This window comes from Stegostoma tigrinum, chromosome 16, assembly GCF_030684315.1.
Source record: "Stegostoma tigrinum isolate sSteTig4 chromosome 16, sSteTig4.hap1, whole genome shotgun sequence".
NCBI classification, from domain to species: Eukaryota; Metazoa; Chordata; class Chondrichthyes; order Orectolobiformes; family Stegostomatidae; genus Stegostoma; species Stegostoma tigrinum.
Genome location: NC_081369.1, coordinates 19,461,724 through 19,484,994, shown reverse-complemented (window position 1 = coordinate 19,484,994; position 23,271 = coordinate 19,461,724). Strand labels below are relative to the sequence as shown.

The 23,271-nt window shown below is 42.3% G+C and overlaps 1 protein-coding gene across 1 annotated transcript in view; it reads right to left on the bottom strand.

The window, feature by feature from the left end:
• Positions 1-23,271, bottom strand: part of LOC125459938 (dynein axonemal heavy chain 5-like) — a 259,757-nt gene that overhangs the window by 230,736 nt on the left and 5,750 nt on the right. The window lies entirely within an intron of this gene.

The following is a 23,271-nucleotide window of genomic DNA, read 5'->3' as shown; positions in this document are numbered from 1 at the left end:
TACAAGTGGAAGCCAATTGGATTGAGTTAAAATCAAAAGAATGCCAAATATCAAGGCAAACAGACGCTGGTTTGTCAGTACAAAGTTTGACATCAAGGTGGCAATGTCTCACAAATAACACACCAGTATCTATCTCCCCACCTCATACATATGAATATACAGAACAAGTTGATTAATAATGTGTATTCAAAATTTTGGTTTATGAATTTGCAACACGTTAGCAATACTTAAAATCAAGGCCATTTTATCAAAAACATATCAGAATAAGAAACAAAAAAACCAAAGGATTTTTTTCTCGTCAAAAAGCATAAAACATTTATTATAGGATTAACTACTCCCTTTAGCTTCCTGATATCGTGGCACTAAAATTACAGTGATAGCAATCCTTACTACTTAATCCTTAATACCCTTAATCCTTACTACCCTTGAAATAATTAGGAAATATTTCATATTAGGAATAAATAATGGCGAGGAAAATTCAAATTAAAAGCAATAGCTGAAAGTAGCAGGCATGAATGGAAGAAAACACAAAGAAACGTACAGTGTCAGTACAAGAAATGAACATTTAAATACAAGTCTCACAACCAGGCATGCCCACCAGGTGAAGTAGCTTAATGTAACTTCATAGTGATTCAGATTAAAGCAGACCAGCAGTCAAGCTTTAGTTTAATCTGGTTCAATGTCAGTTTAACACAAGTGTCATGATCACAGCTGAAATCTGGCCTGATAGTTCATGTTTGTTTTAATAAGGTGGCCTGTCACTGTACATTGTACACACAATGATGCAGATTTGGTTTTATCAGGAAAAGAGAAGCTTATCATGTGAAAGAAGTTAAGACAAAACTGAAAAAACTATGATGCAAGTTTAAAGTTTCGAAACACATGGTAAACTAGAGTCCCATTAACAACCCTACTTACAGTGCTCAAACACAGGAGAAAATTCCCTTCTCTGTCACACTCTTTAGTTTGGCTTAGCGTGACATCATTTTCCAGTTTGAAGAATCTAACTGCATCTTCTTTGTGCCTTCATACAACTGGACGTAGACTTTCTCAGCTCTAAATAACTGCTTCAGATTTCCAACCAAACACTTCTGGCCTGGTACTTTAAAAATAAAACTCCTTACATTGAGTTAATCTAATTCTAAACTGCTTCCCCTTGTCAGGAGCAATCATTTTACACATCCAGTTCTAGCCAAGACTTCTGCAACCTTATCAAACGGAAACCAGAAAGCATATTTTTCCAAGCTATGTTTATTTCTCCTAACAACTCTCCCGATGTAAACAGATTTCTATGAGCTCCCAAGATCTATCCCTCTTAAGTTCTGATGAAGTGTAATACCAAATTCAATGTTAACTATTTCTCTCCATAGACGCTGCCATATTTCTGATCTTTTGCAGCATTCTCTGTGTTTTCTCTTTTTCATACTTTTTTTAAAAAAGAAATTACCATGGCTAGAGAAATACCTACAAGTTAGTCAGACAGATAGACAGACAAACCAAAATCCGTGACCTGTAGTTGATTAGGTGGAATTTCTTGGTTCAAGATGAAATCTCTAGTAAACTATTTTAGAAGAAAATCACCATGACTAGAGAAATACACACTGTTAATTAAGTTGATAAGTTTGTTTTCAGGTGGTGGCATCACAAGCAGCATCCAGTGACCGATGTCAAACAAAAAAACTACCAATGGGGCTTCTGCTCCTTGAGTCCTTGATCTCAGGAAAGGCCTGCTGCTGCTCAGTTAAGTGCATAATTGGTGCTTAATAAATAATAGGTGATGCAGCACTCTTGCCAGGTTTCCAGCTAACAGGCGAGATCCCCAATGCCTCTGCCCAATGTAACTGAAGCTCACTGCAAACACAGTGCCCCTTAAGAATCAACAAAGTTGTCTGTGTGTTGAACCTCAGGAGATGGCACAGATGTTAAATGAATATTTTACAGTGGAGAAAGAAAGAGGCTAGAAAATTCAGGGAAATAAAAATTGATATTTTTAAAACAGTTCACATCACACAAGAGGAAATGCTTGAAGCCTTAGAAAACATAAAGTTGGGTAAACCTCCAAGGCCAGATCAAGCTTATCCCAGCATGTTGTAGGAAGTTAAGGAAGAAATTGTGAGGCCCCTAGCAGAAATATTTATATCATCAATAACCATGGGTGAGGTGCCAGAAGACTGGAGGGTGGTTAATGTTGCGCCTTTATTTAAGAAAGACTGTAAGGAGAAGCCTGGGTACTATAAACCTGTGAGCCTGATATCAGTGGCGGATAAGTTGTTGGAGGGGATTCTGAAAGATAGGATTTACATGCATTTGGAAAGGCAAGGACTGATTAGAGATAGTCAGCATGATTTTGTGTGAGGGAAATCATGTCTCACAAACTTGACTGAGTTTTTTGAGGAAATGACTAAAAAGATTCATGAGTGTGAACTGGTAGATATTGTTTACTTGGACTTTAGTAAAGCCTTTGATAAGGTTCCACATGGTAGACTAATTAGTAAAGTTAGATCACATGGGGCTCAGGGTGATCTTGCCAATTGGATACAAAATTGGATTGACAAGACAAGACAGAGAGTGATTTAGGGATAGGATACCAGTCTCTGTGGAGTTATTTCATGCTCCTTAAAGGAACAAGAAGAAAAGGGCAGAGATTAAAAGTGATCTGCAAAAGAAGCAAGGGTGAAGTGAGGAAATGCTTTTTTACTCAGCAAGTTGTTCAGGCATGGAATGCACTACCTTAAAGTTTGGTGGAAGCAGAGTGAATTGAGGTATTCAACAAGATATTTCAGGATTATTTGGGTAAAAATAATGTGCAATGGTACAGGAAAATGGAGGTTGGCACTAGATAATGATGCTCATTAAATGAACCTGTACATAAACAATGAACCGAATGGCTTCCTGCTGCATGGTAAAACTTCTATCAATTTGTGATTCCTATGACAAACCTCCTATACCATGCTTCAGTCTGGTGAACTTTCACTGTACTCCTTCCAGGGCAAGAATATCACTTTTCGGGTAAGGAGACCAAGACTACACACAATTTCAAAGCATCCTCTCGGTGTCACCAAGGCTCTGAACACCTGCAATAAGCAGCTCTTGCAATGAAGGCCAACATAAGATTTGTTTTCCTAACTGTTTGCTGCACCTGCACTCCTGTTTTCAGTGGCCAGTATACAAATACCCAGGTCCCTTTCTACATTATTTTTTACCAATCTATCACCATTTGAATAACACTCTGCTATTCTGTTTTTCCAAAGCATAAGGTGGACAACTTTACACTTATCCACGTTAACAGCCATGCACTTGCCCCCTCACTCAACTGGTCTAAAATCACCCTGAAATCTCTTGATGTACTCCTCATACTCACAATCCCCCTTAGTTTTGTCATTAGCTTGGAAATATTATATTTGATACCATCAGCCAAATCGATGTATTATATGTAATGAATAGCTGGGGCTCAAGTACTGATCCCTGCAGTACACCATTTGCTATTAACTTCCACTCAAAAAAAATCCCACTATTTGTACTATCCGTTTCTGTCTGCAAACCAATTCTCAATGCATGCCGATATAGTTTCACATAAGCCCATGTGGTTGATTTTGCACACTAACCTTTCATGGGATTTTATCAAAAGCTTTGTGAATATCCCAATACACCGCATTGACTATTGATAATTCATGTAATTATTCAATACTCACGACTACTTGCACCTTCAAAAAAATCTCCAGAACATTTGTTAAACACAATTTCTCTTTCTTAAATCCATGCAGCCTTTGTGTAATCCTGTTGGCATTTTCACAGTGCTCTGTTATCATGTCCTTCGTAAGATGTTCCAGTATTTTCCCAGCTATTAATGTTAGGGTAACAAGCCTTTAATTTCCAATCTAGATTAATGTCCCCATGAACACTGTAGCATGTTTGTTGCGTGCAGCTCTAACCTTCTGTTTAATACCATCCCCTACATCACCACATGTATCCATAATTGCAATCATAGTTGAGCCATTTATAACAATTTGCACTGTTAAGTCATCTATCTTGCTGTGGATGATCTGTGCATTCAGATATAACATCTTTAGACATTTTTTACATTTTTACCATTTTGCACCACGACCACTATTTGCTGTTGGCCCTCTTCCACTTTTACTTTGTATTTTCTATTTTTCATTTCTCTATTTATTTACCTCACATTTGCTTTCCCACTTAGGTTCAAGTCCCCATATCAGTCTAGCTCAATCCCCAAACCCCAGCCCATATTGTACAAGCAAACAACCCTGCCAAGATATTGTTTGTAGTACTGATAGGGTGCCATCCACATGGCTTCATCAGATCCCCTTTCCCTTGAAGATGGTTTCAATGTCTCAAGAATTCAAATCCCTCCCACCTTTACCATCCTTCCAGGAATGCATTTAACCAGTTTATTTTTCTTTTCCTAATCTTTCAAGCATGAGATACTACAGGTAATCCTGAGATTACCAGTTTGAGGTCTTCCATTTTAATTTATTCCCTAGCTCCGTATATTCTGCTTTCAGGACACCATTCCTCTTTCCATCTTTTTACCCAATATGGGCAATTACTTCTGGCTGTCTCACCCAAACCCACTCTTTAAAATGTCCTGCAACTGCTCAGTGACATCCATGACCCTGGCCTTCGGATGCAACATAGGCTCCTGGTGACATGTCTGATACTACAGAAACATCTATCCATTTCCCTTGTGGTAAAATCTCATATTACGAATGCTTTCCTGCTCTCATTTTCCCCCTCTAGCCCACCCCACCATCCAGCTGAGCCACTTCTGGGGCCACAGACTTGGATCTTGTTGCATTCCATCAAGGAACCATCTCCCCTAGCAGTATCCAAAATGGAAAATCTGTCGGAGAAGGAGGTATCTCAGAGGATTCCTGCTGTACCTGCCTGGTGCTTTTACACTGTCTGGCAGTCATCCATTCCCTGTCTACCTGTGCACTGTTTATCCATGATGTGATAATGTTGTTGTATGGGGTATCCATAATGATCTCAGCTTTGTAGTAGGCTACAGTAATGCTAGCTATTGCTCAAGGTCCAAAATGTGTAGCTGTAGTTGTAAATATGCTGTAAACTGAAAGTCTCCCTGATTAAGAACTGCACAAAAGGAATATTGCAGCTAACTGAGGTGTCTTGTCATGACTTAACTTTAGGATTATTCTTTTCATTCATTTTTGCTAATTTAAAGTATATTAAGTGGATATGGTCTTATGCCTGTGATCAGAGATAATGGGAACTGCAGGTGCTCAAGAATCCAAGATAACAAATTGTGGGGCTGGATGAACACAGCAGACCAAGCAGCATCTCAGGAGCACAAATGCTGATGTTTCAGACCTAGACCCTTATTCAGAAAAGGGGGATGGGGAGAGAATTCTGAAATAAATAGGGAGAGAGGGGGAGGCAGACTGAAGATGGATAGAGAAGAAGATAGGTGGAGAGGAGAGTATGGGTGGGGAGGTAGGAAGGGGATAGGTCAGTCCGGGGAGGAAGGACAGGTAAAGGGGACGGGATGAGGTTAGTCGGGAGGAAATGGAAGTGCGGCTTGAGGTGGGAGGAGGGGATGGGTGAGAGGAAGAACAGGTTACGCAGACTCCGCTCACCATCAACGCAACCCCGCCCACAGCCGACAATGACATCACTCCACCCACAACCTCCACAGCCAGCAACCCCAGAGAAGACAGCCACACTAAGCCCTGCCGAATTTTCCCCTAGACCTCCCCCTGAAGGAAGACGAATGGTCAGTCCTCAGCAAGGGGTTCACCTTTGTCCCCCTCCACCCACACATCAACAAATACCAGTCACGTCTGGACATCGAGAAGTTTTTCTGCTGCCTCCTCCTCCTTACTTCTTTAACTGCGAGCCTAACCCTCCCTCCACTGACCCCTTCACCTGCCTCCAACACAAGTCCTCCTCCTGGACACCACCCCCAGGCCTCCTACCCTACCTTGACCTCTTCATCTCCAACTGCCGTCGAGACATCAACCGCTTCAACCTCTCCACCCCTCTCACCCACTCCATCCTCTCCCCTGCAGAACAGGCAACCCTCCGCTCCAATCCCAACCTCACCATCAAACCCGCAGACAAGGGAGGCGCAGTTGTAGTATGGCGCACTGACCTTTACATTGCTGAGGCCAGACACCAACTTTCTGACACCACCCCCTTGATCATGACCCCACCCCCAAGCACCAAGCCATCATTTTCCAAACCTCATCACATCAGGTAACCTCCCACCCACAGCCTCCAACCTCATTGTTCCCAAACCCCGCATGGCCCGCTTCTATCTCCTTCCTAAATTCCACAAACCCGCCTGTCCTGGTCGACCTATTGTCTCCGCCTGCTCCTGCCCCACCGAACTCATCTCTACCTATCTGGACTCCATTTTCTCCCCTTTGGTCCAGGATCTCTCTACCTACGTCCGTGACAGCACCCACGCCCTCCACCTCCTCCAGAACTTCCAATTTCCCGGTCCCCAACACCTCATTTTCATTATGTATGTCCTGTCCCTATACACCCGCATTCCCCATGCAGCTGGCCTATAGGCCCTCTGCTTCCTCCTGTGCTTAGACCGACCAGTCCCCCTCCACCGACACCCTCATCTGCCTCGCCGAACTCGTCCTCACCCTCAACAACTTCTCTTTCGATTCCTCCCACTTCCAACAGACTAAGGGGGTGGCCATGGGTACCCGCATGGGCCCAAGCTATGCCTGCCTCCTTGCAGGTTATGTGGAACACTCGCTGTTTCGCACCTACTCAGTCCCTAAACCCCACCTCGTCCTCTGTTACATTGATGACGGTGCCGCCTCATGCTCCCAAGGGGAGCTCGAACAGTTCATCCATTTCACCAACACCTTCCAACCCAACCTTCAGTTCACCTGGACCATCTCCAACACATCCCTCATCTTCCTGAACGTTTCTGTCTCCATCTCAGGCAACCACAACAAACAGATGCCCATTTCAGGCCCACCAACTCCCACAGTTACCTTGAATACACTGCCTCCCTCCCACCTTCCTACAAAAATGCCATCCCCTATTCCCAATTCCTTCACCTCGCCACATCTGCTCCCAGGCTGAGGCATTCCGCTCCCGCACATCCCAGATGTCCTTGTTCTTCAAGGACCGCAACTTCCTCCCCCCACACCCCCCTGCAGTGGTCGAGAACGCCCTTGACCATGTCTCTCACATTTCCCGCACCCCATCCCTCACACCCTGCCCCCGCAATAACCACCAAAAGAGAATCCCCCTAGTCCTCACAGACCACCCCACCAACCTCCGGATACAACACATCATCCTCCGACACTTCTGCCATCTACAATCCGACCCCACCACCCAAGACATTTTTCCAACCCCACCCTTGTCTGCCTTCTGGAGAGAACACTCTCTCTGCGACTCCCTTGTCCGCTCCATACTCCCCTCCAACCCCACCACACCTGGCACTTTCCCCTGCAACCGCAGGAAGTGCTACACTTGCCCCTACACCTCCTCCATCACCGCCATCCCAGGCCCCAAGATGACTTTCCACATCAAGCAGATGTTCACCTGCACATCTGCCAATGTGGTATACTGCATCCAATATACCCGGTGTGGCTTCCTCTACATTGGGGAAACCAAGCGGAGGCTTGGGAACCACTTTGCAGAACACCTATGCTCGGTTTGCAATAAACAACTTCACCTCCCAGTCGCAAACATTTCAACTCCCACTCCCATTCCTTAGATGACATGTCCATTCTGGGCCTCCTGCAGTGCCATAATGATGCCACCCGTAGGTTGCAGGAACAGCAACTCATATTCTGCTTGGGAACCCTGCAGTCCAATGGTATCAATGTAGATTTCACCAGCTTCAAAATCTCCCCTCCCCCCACTGCATCCCAAAACCAGTCCACCTCGTCCCCACCTCCCTAACCTGTTCTTCCAATCACCTATCCCCTCCTCCCACCTCAAGCCACACCTCCATTTCCTATCTACTAACCTCATCCCACACCCTTGACCTGTCCGTCCTCCCCAGACTGACCTATCCCCTCCCTACCTCCCACCCATACTCTCCATTCCACCTATCTTCTCCTCTACCATCTTTGGTCCGCCTCCCCACCTCTCCCTACTTATTTCAGAATCCCCTCCCCATCCCCCTTTTCTGATGAAGGGTCTAGGCCTGAAACATCAGCTTTTGTGCTCCTAAGATGCTGCTTGGCCTGCTGTGTTCATCCAGCCCCACAATTATTAATTGGAACTAAAATTCATTTTTTGTTTAAAGAGAATACAATAGAAATACTTACCTGGTCTTATTTAACTGAGGCCATTGTCGTGCCACTTGGAGAGCTTATGTCTTCCCTGCAATGTTACTCTTAAACATTTTCAAATTTCACCCCTCCTAAACAGCTATTTAACTTCTGGTCTCCTGGTTGCTGAAGATAGAGAAAGGGAAGGGCAGGGAAGGGAAAAGGACATATCTTTTCCCCAATTCACAGTGTTTCCACACTGCACTAAAATAGTACAACGGTACAGTTAACCTCTCTAATTTATACCATCCGGACTCAGGTCACCTCCCTGACAGGCAGTTAAGAATACGCAGTTAAACCAGTTATCTAATTGCCTGATTGTACCTTCTCTGTACAGAGGCCTTGGTCTGCTTGCTTAGTCCTGTCTCCAAGCCTCTTAGGGACTTTAGACTTAAAACTTGAAATTAAATGCTAAATTGCAGGAAAATAGTCCTAGATTTACAAAAAATTAAGCCTTAAAACATAAATCTCCTATTCCCCATTGACTGACCACTCAGCACTAGGGTGTCAATAGCTTGGTGGTGTGGCCAAATAGTGGATCAAGTTCAATGTGGAGAAACGTGACGTGACAGTTTAATTAAAAATACATAGAGAAACAGATTAATATAAAAGGGTCGAAAGGCTGTGCAGCAGCACAAAGACTGCAGCCTTTGATGAATTGGCATACTGAATGAGGGAGGGCTGCATCTGCTGCCGCCCAAGAGACACGCAGGAGAAGCAATAAATATCAAAACACATTTTTAAAAGTAGTTAGAAGTTAGCAAACACAGAAATGAAAAGGATTTGAATGAAAATATAGATTTTTTCAAAATGACACTACCATTGATTATGTCAAGTTGTTAACATTTTTGGCAATTGATGCATCTTTGTGATGTTGCAGGTTTAGTATTTCATCTGACATTTAATATTATCAAAACACAATCCTTGTCTAAGTTATGCCAAACTCAATAGCTATTGCTAAACTGATACTTCAACTGAATAATGTAAACTTAACAAAGCATGTCTATGTATAATGAAGAATAGAAATATAAATCATTTAATAATCTCCTCTTGGAGCCATGAAAGAAACCTTATCTCTATATCAACATTCAAACAAACAGCTGATTTAAGATCCTCCAGAGAATGATGATATTTAAGGAAATCAAGCTCACTGAACATTAAATCTAATTGTACCAACAAAGTTAGTGTTAGCTAATAATTAATGGAAAATAATGATAAAGAATAGCAACTCATGACAATGTGTTTGGTCTTCACAAAACAACATGCCACACGACCATGCTTTACTATCCATATTTTAAATAAATAAAGATTAACTGGAGAACTGCCTTACAGATCAATATACAAATTTACCTTCAGATTGTTATCCAATGACATCTGCAAGAAATTATCTATGTGTGTGTTTATTTTGCATTTTTATCTCATGTGTGTGTTTATGGGAATACAACAGTATTGTGAAAATGGTATCCGTGGCTGAGGAACAAATTGCAAAAAAGCAAGGCAAGGCAGGGACGCTGTGAACATCCAGATAGGCTAAAAGTGCGTGGTTAGCGCCTCCAAATGAACATAAATTGTTTCTTGCATAAGTATAAATGTATTTGTTTTTTGCAACCGTAGAGAAGCTCTGACAAATATCAAAATTCCAATGTCTTTTTTTTCTTTCTGCAAAAACTATGCTGAACTGATTTGGAATATTTGTATGCATTTATAGATGATTCTATGAATAAAATATATTTTTGAAATTAAAAGGGAGTGTCTTTGATATGACAATGAGCAATGAGCCCAGAGATGCATCTGGTCCTGTCCCTCAACTTTGTGCGTTTCCCTGAGCACAGAGCAACACTGTTGCAGCAATGTAATGATAGATGCAGGCCTTCTTCTGGCATAAGGACTGTGGACATGGAGTGCATGCCGCCAGTGACAATTAAACATGCTCTGAGAAACCAGTGCCTGGTGTCCAACATTCAGGCTCTTTGTAGCAAGCAGTAAAATGAAGATCATACCACCATAAGACATAGGAGCAGAAATAAGCTATAGAGCTCAACTAGTCTGCTCCATCTTTCACTGAGAGCATCGCTGATCTGATCATCCTCAACACCAGTTTCCTGCCTTGTCTACATAACCTTTGATTAAAGACTTCTTTGTGTCAGCCTTGAATATATTTAATGACTCAGCTTCGACAGCCCTGTGGTAAAGAATTCCACAGATTCCAAAAAGGTGAAGAGGTCAAAGGAAACACACGAGCAGGATCAGAGATAATGGGAACTGCAGATGCTGGAGAATCCGAGATGAGAAACTGTGGAGCTAGATGAACACAGCAGGCTAAGCAGCATCTTAGGAGCACAAAAGCTGATGTTTCAGGCCTAGTCCCTTCATCAGAAAATGGGGATGGGGAAAGGATTCTGAAATAAATAGGGAGAGAGGGGGAGGTGGACCAAAGGTGGATAGAGGAGAAGGTAGGTGGAGAGGAGAGTATGGGTGGGAGGTAGGGAGAAGATAGGTCAGTCTGGGGAGGACGGACAGGTCAAGGGGGTGGGATGAGGTTAGTAGATAGGAAATGGAGGTGGAGCTTGAGGTGGGAGGAGGGGATAGGTGATTGGAAGAACAGGTTAGGGAGGTGGGGACGAGCTGGGCTGGTTTTGGGATGCAGTGGGGGGAGGGGAGATTTTGAAGCTGGTGAAATCCACATTGATACCATTGGGCTGCAGGGTTCCCAAGCAGAATATGAGTTGCTGTTCCTGCAACCTACGGGTGGCATCATTATGGCACTGCAGGAGGCCCAGAATGGACATGTCATCTAAGGAATGGGAGGTGTAGTTGAAACGGTTCACAACTGGGAGGTGCAAACTGAGCATAGGTGTTCTGCAAAATGGTCCCCAAGCCTCTGCTTGGTTTCCCCGATGTAGAGGATGCCACACCAGGTACAGCGGATGCAGTATACCACATTGGCGGATGTGCAGGTGAACATCAGCTTGATGTGGAGAGTCATCTTGGGGGCTGAGATGGTGGTGAGGGAGGAGGTGTAGGGGCAAATGTAGCACATCATGCGGTTGCAGGGGAAAGTGCCAGGTGTGGTGAGGTTGGAGGGGAGTGTGGAGCAGACAAGGGAGTCGCGGAGAGAGTGGTCTCTCCAGAAGGCAGACAAGGGTGGGGTTGGAAAAATGTCTTTAGTGGTGGGGTCAGATTGTAGACGGCAGAAGTGACGGACGATGGTGCATTGTATCCGGAGGTTGGTGGGGTGGTATGTGAGGACAAGGGGGATTCTCTTTTGGCAGTTATTGCAGGGGCGGGGTGTGAGGGATGCGGTGCGGGAAATGCAGGAGACATGGTCGAGGTCGTTCATGAGCAGGATGTAAGCTTTGTCACAACAAACTCACAACTTTCAAATGACAGAACTCCAAACATATGGTTCACAATGTGTTATCTCTATCTGCTTCTCAATTCGAACAGTGGTGGTTAAAGTCATGAGTCCAGGGTCCAATCCTATGCTCTACTACAATACTACATGAGCATTTAATAATAGCATTTTATAAAGTAATTAACTAAGTAGAGATAGCTGGGCCAGTGACGTGCTATACCTGTATGATGTGGGAGCTGGCAGTAACCACATCAGCAGTAAATGTTGGTTGCTGAAGAAACTTCAACTCAGAGTTGACAAGCTAAAATCTGAGCTTCCAACACTGCAGCACATCTGGGAGGGGGAGAAGTACCTGGATGCTTTGTTTCAGGAGGTGGTCACAACTGGTAGATTAAATACTTCAAATTCAGTCAGTGGCCAGGGACAGCTGGGTGTGATTGCAAGTGAGGAGATCCTGAATTCAGGAATGGAGCAGCCTCAAATCCTGGCCTTGTCCAACAGTTACGAGGTACTTGCTTCCTGTGAGGATGAGGAAAAGGGCTGTAGGGAGGATGAGGCAGCTGACCACTGCACCATGGTACAGGAGGTGATTCAAGAAAGGATAGCAAATTGATAAGTGATAGTTGTAAGGGACACTGTAATTAGGGGGATTGATAGTTCCATTTGTAAGTAGGATCGAGAATCCCACATGGTGTGTTGCCTGCACAGTGCCTGGATGAGGGACATCTCTGACAGTCTTGAAAGGATATTAGAATAGGAGGGAATGGATATTAGAATAGGAGGGAAAGGATATTAGAATAGGAGGGCAAGGATCCAGTGTTGTCATCCACTTTGGACAAACAACTTTGGCAAATCGAGGAAGTAGAACCTGTTTGGGGATTACCAAGCACTAGGAATGAAATTAAGGAACAGGTCCTCAAGAGTTAAAATGTCTGGATTACTACCTGAGCCACATGTAAATTAGCTTGGGGATAAGAAAATTAGGGAAGTAAACACATGGCTAAAGGAGTAAGTGGGAAAGAGGGGTTCCATTTCATGGGGCATTGGCATCAGTTTTGGAATAGGAGGGATCTGTACCGTTGGAACAGTCACCACCTGAACCGATCTGGAACCGGTGTTCTGGTGAAAAGGATAAATAGGGGCGTCACTAGGACTCTAAACTGGTGAATTAGGGTTAAGGGGAAAACAACAGGAAGTATAATGGCAAAGAGAAAAGATAGCAGCTGGTTAACAAGTTTGCAGGAGGGTTTAATTACATCAAAGACAGTGAAAGAAGTTAAATGGAAGGAAAACTCAGCAGATATTATTAATGGAGATGTTAGAATTCAAAAAGGTACAAAAACTAGCAAAAAGGCACTTTATCTGAATGCTCACAGATGCATTGAAACAAGGTAGATGAGCTAACGACACGAATCATCACAAATGAGTGTGATTTAGTAGCCATTACAGAAAAATGGTTGCAGGATGGTCACAAATGGGTATTAAATATCCAAGGGTATCAGACTATTTTGAAGGACAGACAGAAAGGTAAGGGGCGGAAGTGTACCTCTGATATTTAAGGATAATATCAGCGTGGTAGTGAGAGATGATACAGGATCAATGGAAAATAAGATTGAAACCATTAGAAATTAGAAGTTCGAAGAAGAAAAAAATCACTGCTAGGCATTGTCAATAACATCACATTGGGGCAGGCAATAAACAAAGAAATAACTTACGCCTGTAAAAGTGGTGTGGCAATCATCATGGGGGATTTTAATGTACATGTCAATTGGTCAAACCAAGTCGGTCAAGACAGCCTTGAGGAGGAGTTTGTTGAATGTATCCAAAATAGTTTTCTTGAACGGTATGCAATGAAAAAAATGAGGGAGCAAGTTATCCTAGATCTGGTCCTGTATAATGAAGCAGAAATAATTAATGATCTCATAGTTAGGTATCCTCTTGGAAGGAGCAATCACAGTATGGTTGAATTTAGAATACAGATGGAAAGTGCGAAGATAAAATTCAATACCAAGGTCCTGTGCTTAAACAAAGGAGACTACAATAGAATGAGGAAAGATATATTTCCCTCCCCACTCCTTTCTGCCTTTCAAAGGGACCACTCTCTCAGTGACTCCCTTGTCCGCTCCACACTCCTCAGTAGCCCCACCACCACTGGCACCTTTCCCTGCAAGCACAGGAAGTGCTATACCTGCCCCAACACCTCTCCCCTCACCTCCATTCATTGCAGTAAACAAACCTTTCACATCAGACAGAGGTTCACCTGCACGTCCAACAATGTGGTCTCCTGCATCCGTTGCTCCCGATGTGGCCTCCTCTACATCGGTGAGACCAACTGGAGGTTTGGAGACAACTTTGTAGAGCACCTGCACTCTGTCACGACAAACGACAACACCTTCCAGTCGCTAAACATTTCAACTACCCCTCCCATTCCCTGGGTGACAAATCCATCCTCAGCCTCCTCCAGTATCACAATGACGCCACACAGAAACTGGGGGAGTCGCACCTCATTTTCCGCCTTGAGAGCCTGCAGCTCGATGGTTTAAATGTGGATTTTACCAGTTTAAAAATCTCCCCACCCCTGGCCCTCATCCCATGACACAACCTGTCCATCTTCTCTCTTACCTATCCAGTTGTCACACCTCACTGACAAATCCCCAACAGTCCCTACCTGCTTATCACCATTCCACACACCTTCCCCACCCCTACTCTCTCTATTTCTGTGCTCCCTTAACCCTCCCCCATTTCTGAAGAAGGGTCCTGACCCGAAACATCAACTTTCCTGCTCCTCTGATGCTGCCTAGCCTGCTGTGTTCCTCCAGCTCTATACTATGCTAACTCTGACTCCAGCATTGGCAATTCTTACTATCTCTGAGGGAATTATAGGCCAGTTAGCTTAACTTCTGTAGTTGGGAAAACACTTAAATCTATCATCTAGGAAGAAATAGCGAGACATCTAGATACCTTTTGTCCCATTAGGCATGGGTTCATGAAGGGCACATCATGTTTAACCAATTTACCGCAATTCTATGAAGACATTATGAGCATGGTAGACAGCAGGAACCCAGTAGATGTGTTGTGTCTAGATTTCCAAAAAGCATTCAACAAGGTGCTGCACAAAAGGCTGCTGCAAAGTGAAACGGGCAAGGCATTACAGACAATGTATTAGCATGGGTAGAGAATTGGTTAGCTAATAGGAAGCAAACAGTGGGAATAAATGAGTGCTTTTCTGGTTGGTGACTGGTGACTAGTGGTGTGCCTCAGGGATCAGTGTTGGGGCCACAATTGTTTACAATTTACATAGACGGTTTGGAGTTGGGGACCAATGTAGTGTGGAGATGACACTAAGATGAGTGGTAGAGCAAGGTGTGCAGAGGACTCTGAAACTTTGCAGAGGATATAGGTAGTTTAAGTGAGTGGGCGAAAGTCTGGCATATGGAGTACAATGCTGATAAATGTGAAGTTATCCATTTTGGTAGGAATAACAGTAAAAAGGACTATTATTTGAACAGTAAAAAAAACCGCAGCACATCTCTGTACAGAAACCTGGGTGTCATTCTGCATGAATCACAGAAGATTGACTTGCAGGAACAACAGGTAATTAAGGAGGCAAATGGAATTTTGTCCTTTATTCCTCAAGATTGACTTTAAAAGCAGGGAGGTTCTGTTACAGCTGTGTAGTGTGATGGTGAAGCCAAAGCTGGAGTACTCTGTGCAGCTTTAGTCTCCTTACTTGTGAAAGGATGTACTGGCACTAGAGGGAGTGCAGAGGAGATTCATTCGGTTGATTCCAGGCTTGAGAGGTCTAAGACGAGACATTGAGTAGACTGGGATTATATTCATTGGAATTTAGAAGAATGAGGGGTATCTTATAAAAATATAAAGAAATATGAAAGGAATAGATAATATAGAAGGAGGGTGGATGTTTCCACAGAATGCTGAGGAAGGGTCATCTCACCTGAAACATTAACTCTGATTTTTTTTCTTCATAGATGCTGCCAGAACTGCTGAGCTTTTCCAGAAACTTCTGTTATTGTTCCTGATTTACAGCGTTTGCAGTTCTTTTGGTTTTCATTTAGGATTTTTCCACTGGGAGGTTACATTAGCACAAGAGGGCATAGCCTCAAAATTAGGGGGAGCAGATTTAGGACTGAATTAAGAAGGAATGTCTTCACCCACAGTGTTGTGAATCTGTGGAATTCCCTGCCCAGTGAAGTAGTTGAGGCTTCCTCATTTAAAGTTTTTAAAGCTCAGATAGATCATTTCTTAAACAGTAAAGAAATTAAGGGTTATGATGAGAGGGTGAGTAAATGGAACTGAGGCCACGAAAAGACCAGCCATGATTTTATTGAATAGTGGAGTGTGCTCGAAGGGCCAGGATGGCCTAGTCCTGCTCCTGGTTCTTATGTTCAATTTGCCAACCATTCATTTTCCTCAACAAATCTGATATGCAGTTTATCTCTGAAAGACATCTAATAAATACTTTTATGTGCAGCTGTTATAAAATACAGTTAATGTGCATTTGGAATATTTCTATTTTTAGCACAATTAAAGCATCATACTACTTTTCTTAACTGTTGTTTCATCATATTCTTTGAGTTATTCTGCTTCCAAAGTTTGTTCCATTCTGTATGCTTTTTTCTTCATAATATTTTCCTAACAATCCCTTGTTCTTTTTCTAGTTCTCTCCTTTCTCCTATATTCTGCACTCCAATGCTCTCTGAAATTTAGAAGTTTTGAAGGGGTTTGCTGGGTTGGACACAGAGGTTGTTTCCACTAGCTGAGGAATCCAGAACAGATGGGTACCGTATCAATATAAGGTGTCACTCATGTAGGACAGTTGAGGAAAAATTTCTTCACTCAAAGAATTGTTGTCAAACTTTGCAATTTTCTACCTCCGAGTTCTGAACACTGCATCGTTGAGTACAGTTAAAGCTGAGATAGACAAATTTTTGGTCTGTTAGGTAACCTAGATATATGTGGATCATGGAAGAAAATGGATTTGAATAGTCACTCAAAATCAAATGAAATGTAAAGCAGGCTCAAGGGTCATTTGGTCTACGAGGAGAAGCAGGCCCTTCAGCCCACTGAGATAACAAGGTGTAGAGCTGGATGAACACAGCAGGCCAGGCAGTATCAGAGGAGCAGGAAAGCTGACATTTCAGGTCTGGATCCTTCTTCAGCCCACTGAGTTTGCTTTGTCAATGAGGTCATGGCTGATCTGATAATCCTCAGTTCCACTTTCCTGCTTTTTCCTCATAATCCTTGATTCACTTACTGATTAAAAATGTCTATTTCAAGCTTAAATATACTTAATCATCCAGCCTCTACAGCACCCTGTGGTAAAGAATTTCACAGGTTCACTACTCCCTGAGAGAAGAAAATCCACTTCATCTCTGCCCTCCCTGGGCAATTAGTGATTTTAATATTCTGTTCTCTGATCCTCCAATCTCCCGCCAGGAGAAACAACCTCTTCGCATCAACTCTGTCAAATCCCTTAAAAATCTTATGTTTCAATAAGGTTGCTTCTCAACTCCAATCTAAACTCCAAAAACTACAAACCCCACCCACTCAGCCTCTCCTTGTAATTCAATCCCTCCATGCTTGAGGTCAACTACATTAAAGTTCTCCAGACTGCATTCAATGCCAGTATATCTGGTACTCTTTTTTATGTACCCAGTTTCTTTCTCCTCAGTTACCTTTCTTTACCAATTGCCCCAGTTTATTTTTACTGTTTTCATATGTACCTGCTTCTCCATTGTTTCCATCACACTGACAAGGAATGGAAGACACACTGCTTCAGATAGGAGTCATAAGTCCTCAGAGTTCTGGATAACCAGAGCACAACTCAGAACAAGTTCACAGTGGATGCATTGCTGAGATCATCAATATCCTGATGGCTTTGCTGAGTCGTCCTCATTTCAGAAGAATCTTAATGTACATAATATTCAGAATTATCTCACGACTTAGGTGAGTGATGCACTTTGTATCAAATAGCATGTGCTGACCTAAAGCAAGTTTGAATTCTCAGCAACTTGGACCACTCCTACCTTCAGCCCTTGGCTGAGTTTTAACTCTCATGAAATATTTGTGAGGTTAGAAGATATGGTCTTGAGTCATTTTCAAAGTCATTCAATCCAAATAAAGGCTGTAATATAATGCTCGGTAATGCAGTCATCTGTGAAGCTGGTGCGATATACTGATAGTAATTAATCAAACAGTCATATTTTTTGGTTCTTTTAACCTTCGATGAGCAGAATTCATAGGACTACAATCTCTAATCAAAAAAAAATAAACTGAAGATATATTACTGGAATTATACAGGTTACAGTTTCACAAAATGTAAACTGAGCTTGATTTGATGTGTCAGTGTAAGTAACAGCAGCAAAATCACGTGATTCTACATAATTTATTAATGGATTTCTCAGAGGTGCAGACGTTTAGTTTCTATGACTCCAAGGACCGCAGCAATGCCACTTTAACCAATTCTCACCTAACTCGTCAGAGTCATAGAGATGTACAGCACAGAAACAGACCATTCGGTCCAACTCGTTCACGGCAACCATATCCTCCACAAATCTCTGCTATTTAGGGTACAGATTTAAGGTGAGCGGGAAAGATTTAAAAGGGACCTGAGGGGCAACTTTATCATACAGAGGTGGAATAAGCTTCTAGAGGAAGTGATGGAGGCAGGTACAATTATAACATTTAAAAGATATTTGGACAGGCTTACGAATAGGGAAGGTTTAGAGAGATGTGAGCCAAACACAGACAAATGGGACTTGTTCAGTTTAGGATACCTGGTCGGCATAGTCAAGTTGGACAGAAGGCTCTGTTTCTATGCTGTATGAACTCATGACTATTCTGATTAGCATATAAAACTTTGAGTTTATTTTATCAAACAATAATAGTCTTAACAAGCTATGCAAGATTTCTGCATGGGTCGTTCTGATTCAAAGTGTGAACGAGTTGGACCGAATGGTCTGTTTCTGTGCTGTACATCTCAATGACTCTTTGACTAGTTAGGTGGAAATTGGTTAAAGTGGCATTGCTGCAGTCCTTGGAGTCATAGAAACTAAACGTCTGCACCTCTGAGAAAGTAAAAACTTGCTCTGCCTATGGCTCAACATGAACTTGTAACATACCTTAAGAATGAAATTGGCCAGACAAAATTCCTGCAAACTCTCAAAATATGCCATGTTTTAAGAATATTTTAAAGCTAGAGGATAAGTCAGTCTATTGATAAGGGAGTCCTACAGTCCATCTTAGCGCTACACCCCAAGCTATCCCACTTAATCATTGAAATGGTATGCAGTTATAATCCAGATTTAATGTAAAAATCCTAAGGGTTTCAGTCGGAAATGGATGCCAAACTAAAGAAAGTTACTTGGTCCAAGAGATAAGTTTTAGGGAAAATCCTAAAGCATAGCGCAAACATTAAGGACAGTAGTTCTAAAGTATGGGATCTAGGTAGATTAAGACAGTGAAATCAAATGTTGGGAGAAAGACATTAAAATACTTAAAAGGCTTGAGTTTAAAGATCCAAGAGTTCAGCTAGGGCAGGGTGAATTTCAGGTCTGAAACAGATCATGGAACTAGGGAGCAAGGAGTCCACAAAAGGATTTTCATCCAAAGATAACAATTTTAAAACAGAAGCATTGGTCGACCATAAGATATTGTAGAATAACAAGGACTGGGTAATTGGTAATCAAGACTTGGAGTGAAACAGGATACAAACATCAGACTTTGGATGAATTGATATTCACAGAAAGTGGACGATGCGAGGCTCACCTGAAGAGAATTGGAATAGTCAAGATTAGAGTTGCAAATGAGAAAGTAGTGAAGTAGTGATTTAACAGAGATGGTATTAGAAAATCTCAGTAATGTGCAAGTAATGAAATCAAAAACCTAGCTCATAGTTCAATAACATCATAAAATTCCTACAGAGTGGAAACAGGCCATTCAGCCCATTGAGTCCACATCAACTGTACAAACAGCATCCCACCCAATCCCTGTAACACTACATTTTCCATGGTTAATCCACTTAATCAACATATCTTTGGACCATGGGTTAAAACTGGAGCACCTGCAGGAAACCCAAGCAAACCCGAGGAGAACGGGCAAACTCCACACAGTCACCCAAGGGTGGAATCAAACCTGGATCCTGGTGCTATGAGGCAGCAGTCCGAACCAGTGAGCCAACATGGCACCCTAATACAATATCTCGGTTGCAAATGTCTGGTTCTACGTGAGGCTGTGTCCAAGGAGGAGACTCTAATTGTAATCATGTTTATGGAGTTTGTGGCCAGGATTGAAGACAATGACCTTAGTCTCACCAACGTGGGGAGACAGTAGTGTAATGATAATGCCAATGGACTAGAATTCCAGAAACCCAAGCTAATTTTCTGGGGACACATTGTCAAATTCCACTATTTGAAGATGGTGGATTTTAAATTCAACAAATTCTGGAATTAAAAAATATTCTGATAGTAAAAATGTACCTGGTTCATTCAGGCAAGACTGGCCTAAACATGATTTCAATCCACAACAATGTAGTTTGCTCTTAACTGCCCTCTGGAACTGCCTAGCAAGCCATTCAGTTCCAGGTCAATTAAGGTTAGCCAATTAATGCCTGCCTTACCAGAGATGTCCATATTCCATATAAGAATAAAGGTTAAAAAAGCTGAAGGAAATTATAACACATACAATTCTAAAATTGTTAACAGCATGATTCTAAGGGTTTCGCCTCCATAAGTTTATACAGAAAGCAATCTCAAATGATGAATGATATTTATATGCAGAAGGTTTTCCTAATATTGGCTTTAAATTGTGCTTTGACCACTTTTAGCACATATCACCTTGCCTAATAATGTATAAATTATTATCAACAGATGCTTTTTGATTTCACCTTAAGCTATTTCTACACCATCCATAGTATATTCTCACCTGTCTCTGAAGTTACTACAGATAGGGAAAGGGGATCAAACAATGGATGAATCAAACATGCCTGATCCCAAGAGGACTGTCAGGGTTAGATCTACAGAAATGCTGGAGTAATCTTAAGAAACAGGAGTAGGAGTAAGCCAATAAGATAATTGAGCCTGTTTGCAATTGGTTATGATTAAAGTTGACCTGATTGTGGCCTGAACTTCACTTCTTGCGTATTACCATGAGTTACAATTGCAATGTGGAAATCTGGAGACAACACCGGATGTAATAATAGATACTTTAACATTCTACGGCAAAGGCTCTAATTGTTGATGCAATAAATTTATTCAGTTGATCACATTAAGGGATATTATCACTGGCTGGTGGATTCTCTCAATCGGTGTGGGTGAGCTGTGAGTTTTGCCTAAGAATGGATGAGACTAACTGAAACATAGTGAGAAGACTGCAAAGAGAAAAGTATTGTACTATGCTGAAGTGTACAACATGCTGTAAGTGAATCCCAACATTATTATTGTTCTATATATTCTTGTCTGTGAAATAAAAGAACTTAATCATTCACATGACTGTGATTGTTCAGTCTTCCTTCATCATAGAGATTGGAACTCAGGTAGCTGACAAAAGATCGGAATGTTCATCACAGAGATCACAAGGGGGTGCAATTGTTACATCGTAGATAATAGTGTGGAGCTGGATGAACACAGCAGGCCAAGCAGCATCTCAGGAGTACAAAAGCTGACGTTTCGGGCCTAGACCCTTCATCAGAGCCATTGTTACATCACTAGATTAACTATTCTGTCCATAGATACGGAGAAATACGAAACAATCCCCATAACTCAGTGATTAAGCCCCTGCACCTCAGAAACTGTATACAGCACACAAAAATTCATAGTGGGTGACATAGGTGGAAAAACAAACCATATGGTAAAAATGGAATACTTGAATGGCCTGGATATTCAATTGGCCAACAGTCATCAGACGAGAGCTGGGCAGGAGGACTATGCAGATTCTCAAATGCAGCCTTCTCTGTGTGAATTATTGGGGAAATTGAAATTTCCAATGAGCAATTCACGTCAATCTAGAAACCTCCAAAATCATTAAAGATCGGAAATTCAGACGGTTCTGCTTCATTTAAGCTAATAATTGCCCAGGAAACATTAGAGGATTAAAGCCCAGTCCAAATCCTTCGTGACCGTTAAGCTGGCACCCCTCTCACTAACATGGCCAGCCTGACACCTCACTCCCAATGACCAACACTTAATGCTGTTGAAACCAAACTCCCTACCAAAAACAGAAGAACAGTGGATGCTGGAAATCAAAAACAAAAAACAGATGTAGCTGGAAAACATCTGGCAGCAGGTCCTCTGTCAAATCAGGCATACCCTTCTCTCTCGCTGTCAGTTCCGACAACATCCCATCAATCCTGACCAACCTAAAGCACTCCATTACTTACTTGGCACCTGAACCAATTATCAACTTCATACCACACTTAACTACATACTTACTCTTCTAAAGGAATTATCAAATTTGCTGCCTGTGCTTTTGTACATTTAACTAGCAACAGGGCACAATGACTGTGGCAGAATGCATGAGGTTTGCCTCCAATTATCTTGCACTGGAGGGGTCCCGGACCACTGGCAAGTAGCTAATGTTGTTCCTCTGTTCAATAAAGAAAATAGGGATAAACCTGGAAATTATAGACCAATGAGTCTCATACAAGTGGTGAGGAAGCTATTGGAGAAAATTCTTTACGGATAGGATTTTCACACATTGGAAAAGCATGGTCTAGTTAGGGACAGTCGGCATGGCTTTGTGCAGCACAGGTCATGTTTTACTAACAACTGAATTTTTCGAGGAGGTGACAAAGTTCATCAGTAAAGGTAGAGCAGTGGATGTTGTCGATATGGATTTTAGTAAGGCTTTCAACAAGGTCCGTCATGGTAGGGTCATCCAGAAGATTAAAATGCATGGGATCCATGATGACTTGGCCATGTGGATTCGGAATTGGTTTTTCCATAGAAGACAGAGGGTAGTGATGGAAGGGTGTTTTTCAAGCTGGGGGTCCGTGACTACTGGTGATCTGCAGGGATCCATACTGGCGCCTCAGCTGCTTGTGAAATATATAAGCAACTTGGTTGAAAACGTAAATGGGTGGGTTAATAAGTTTGCACACAATGCAAAGATCAATGGAGTTGCAGATAGTATAGAAAGTTATCAAAGGATACAGCAGGATATAGGTGAATTGTAGATATGGGTGGAGAAATGGCAGATGGAGTTTATTCTGTGTGAGGATGAGGTACTGCACTTTGGGAGATCAAATGTTCAGGAAGAGTATACAGTCAATTGCAGGACCCTGTACAGAATTGATGTACAGAGGGATCCTGAAATTCAAATCCATAGCTCCCTGAAAGTGGCCATGCAAGTAGACAGGGTCGCAAAGAAGGCATATGGCATGTTTGCCTTTATTGGTTAGGGAATTGAGTACAAAAGTCACGATAGGATCTTGCAGCTTTCCAAAAATTATGAGATGCATAGACAGAGTTGACAGTCAGAATCTTTTTCCCAGAGGTGAAATATCTAAAACTACAGGCTATGCATTTAAGGGATCGGCGGGGGAGGGGAGGGGGGATTCAAAGGAGACGTGAGAGGCACATTTTTTACACAGTGGTACAAGTTTGAAATGCA